Here is a 3,912-nt window from a genome sequence, read left to right on the forward strand (position 1 = left end):
ACTTTCATTTTTATGTTGCTGATATGTTTTAAAAATATGGTCCCATTGACTTAGTACCCTTATTACTCTTAAGTCCTAATTTCTAGGTTATTACATTTTCCCCATCAATAAAAATTTCCGACCCGAAAATTAAGACTTATTAGATAGAAGGAACACTGTACTATCATCACCTTTTCTATTACAACTACCTATTTGACAAAGATACAACTCTCCAACAACTTTACTGACATGAAAATCTTGCCTCTGCGCTAAAATGCTCTAGTGTTCAATAATGTAGATTGGTTTAGCCCTTAGCCTCTAGACAAATCTAAACCTCTATGCCTCAACTTCTAAGAACATTTCTTTCATATAACCAATTCCATTGGGTCTGACACTCCGCTAACCCCTCGTCTATCTTCCTCTCCTTCTTATAAATCTCTTCTAAAACTTCCACTAGTCTTCACTTTAGATCAACCCTTGACTGATACTCTTTTACCTCCTCTTGTTTCTTCCAAGAACCACCATATCTTTGACTTGATCACTACAACTTTGAACTTAACTACCAACTGTTATGATCTTGATAATCTCTGACCACCTCCATTATTAAGACTTCACATTGTTATATTAATCCTCACTCTTGGAAAACTATGTCACTCATTACCAAAATAAAACTCTCTTTAATCGTAGCATCAACAACAATTTAAGCATCCCATATGCAAATTCTTGATCCGCTAGCTTGCAATTATACTTAGCTGCAACCTCCTCAACTTGAGATTACTAGCTTGATCAGCATCAAGTAAAATTATGATACATCTCAAACTAGGATTGTCCAAATTGCATTTTCTCAACCATTTTGAGAAACTCCCCCTTAGTTATAACATTCAATTACACTAATGAAATCCATTTACAGTTTCACTAGAGACCCCAAAACTTCAAATTCTTCAACCAATTCTTATGCAATCTTTATCAAACCAAGAAATTGAATCTTATCTCTGCGCAAACTATCTGTTGACATTTCCTTATCTGTAAATTGCCACTATGGCTCAAAATTATAGCTCAACTCATCTCCTTCGTCCACCGATCCACTCTTCCTGCTCAACGTCCATTTATTCTCCCATTTCCAGATCGACACTGCATCTTGAAATTGAAGTCTCACTCGTCTCCTTTGCTTCATACTTATCTCCACCATACCTAAACTCACTTTTGACTCTTGCAAAGATCACCAAACACTCCCAACTGATGCCCCAAATAACGACGTCCCGGTTGTTTTAAAGAAGCTCATATCACATAACCACCCATACCTGAACTTTAAAACGCTTCATATACACTTGGTACTGATAAGAACAAGCCCACTAACACCCGCTGTGCTACTCTGAACCTCAAACCCTCTTGTTCACTAGTTTATGGAAAGAACACTTCCTTCATGACAATTTACAACCCGAAGATAATCACCCTTGAAGAACCTTTTTCAAAACTTCCATGACTTTGGAAAACCCCGATAACTCTTTTCTTCCATGATAACCTTGTCATTCCATTTTCCTCAACACTGCTTTTCTACTCCACAAAACGACCATGCTCAAAATCACTTCTGATTGCCAAGACTTATACTAGAATGTTCCAACCTGTCCTCTAATTCTCTTATGAGATTCTTTGACATTATAGTTCTCCCTATGACTACACCAAGTCCAAACACCATTACTTTAACTCAACTTCCATCTTCCTCTTGCATTACACAACTTCAAAAGAAACCACCCCTAAATAGATTACTAACACCATTCCATAGTGAACACCACCTCTCCAAGTTATAAAAATCCCATAATTGTTGCAGAACACCAACCAAAACTATTACACCATAAAGATCTATCTTCTCTTCTCCACGTATCCTTGCTAACATATTCTGACTCCTACAACCCTTTGTCTTCTCCTTTATAACTTGACACACTTCTAATGCAATACCATGCTTCCCCTTCTCAAAACACAGTACTTCTTTTAAAGGCCATAACTATGTGAAACGATTTAAAACAGTCAAACCTCTCTTGTAATCACACCTCAAACTTAAGTAAGACAACATCATATCTTCTTCACTTGCGTTCATCAGACATCTTGAATTCCCATAACACTTGCTTCTATCCTTCGCTCAATTGTACCTGCTGCACTCATTCGGCCAAATTAACTTAAAATCTTCTTCTTCAAGAATTNCCCTCTTCAANTCANAATCTTTAGAAATANAAACTCTNTCTTTGATCCCNTGAACCTCAAGATACCCNTAACCAGCAACACCAATCCTCTGACCTTATCTGAACTTACCCACTTACTGCCTTCTGTAACTCAACTTCCAATATCCACTTCTCTCTTGATCAAACTCAANAGATCCCTGAACATCACCATAAAATCACACCCGAAGAAAACTNATTATAACACAACATGCCNNTTTGAAACTCTGATAGTCTCGATCAACCCGGATTATCTGATCATTCCCCGATACCATCTCCAACAACTCATACTGTAACCATCCTTTGTCATTTGTTCTAAGGCCTTTCTTCTTTGTTCCTCATCCATCGTGCTCTTACTTCTTTATTCCTCACATTTTCTTACCAAACTAACATCCTGATATGCCCCGTACTTTAATACTAGAAATCTTTCCTCTTAGCCAATAACCAAACCTTTCCAATGTGCCTCTTCCTTCGGTGATTGAAGTCTTTCACCTCAACCCGAGATCAAACATCCATTCTATGCAACTCGTTAATCTTGAAACATTCTTCTAAACTTGGCTATACAATATTTACTTCAGAATTTTTATTCCTCTCTTAACTTAAGCTTCAAACCATCCACCATTTCTCTTATTCAGATTTTAACCATCGTTGATACACCGATCCATGTTACCCATCTCACCCAAAGCCACTCTGTTGCTCACCAACACTTCCCTTTCTTCTTACCTCTGACGTTACTGATATACTAAACCAAACTGATTTCTCAAACCTTGCTACACCCATTCTTATCCAAAGCTTCTCTTACTCTAGCCTTTGAATCCAACTCTTCTTGTGGAATGCATGGTATTCGATCTGCTGACTCTGTTCTTGAAAACTTCTTCACCCAAACATTTCTTCTAAACTCCAATATGTATTCACCCATCCTTTGGAACCTAAATTCTGGTCTCCTAACTCTTTGTCTTCGATGCAAGAATTTGTCTCAAAGGCTTAAACCAATTCTACAGAAGATATACAGGTCAAGTTGTCCTTGAATCTGTATTTCCCTACTACTATAGAGCATAGTACACTACCACAAAGGCAAGAACAAGACGAGAATTTATATCAGAAACGACACTGGAACCCTAACTCTTTCTTACCCCAAACCTTCAGAATTAAGAAAGGAAAATCATCTCTGGTAAAAGTCATGAGTGTGCACCCTCATTCCTTTTATAGAGACATTTTCTGTTCTCAAAACTTCCAGTTAGACAAATAATTTTATTATCTAGACTTGAAATAAATGGTAAACCATACCATTTAGACTCAACTCTACACGATAAACCTACAACACACAGGGCATCCTAAGGACAAATAGTGTGCCATATTCTGTTTATGATCAGAGAGTAAAACAATTAGTCTTACTCAAACAAATTAGAACGAATGCTTCTGTACATTTAAGAGCACACAAGCACAAGCAAGGGATGCACATAACCTACAGGTTCTCTAAGGATAAAAACTGCTCTGATACCATAATGTGACATCCCAAATATTATATAGACATACATATAATAGGATTCAACTATTATAGTACGAGAAAGCAGTTAGGAGTTAATAGAGGACGATATTAGGCATACAGTCATCCAAAATATGGCTGAAATATAAATTTAAATACAAGTATAGGAGTTCTCCAAAATACACAATAGAATGAAGGTCTAGGAATATGATAATTTAATGAAGTCTTTGAAAT

Source organism: Vigna radiata, unplaced genomic scaffold (genome assembly GCF_000741045.1).
Source record: "Vigna radiata var. radiata cultivar VC1973A unplaced genomic scaffold, Vradiata_ver6 scaffold_474, whole genome shotgun sequence".
NCBI classification, from domain to species: Eukaryota; Viridiplantae; Streptophyta; class Magnoliopsida; order Fabales; family Fabaceae; genus Vigna; species Vigna radiata.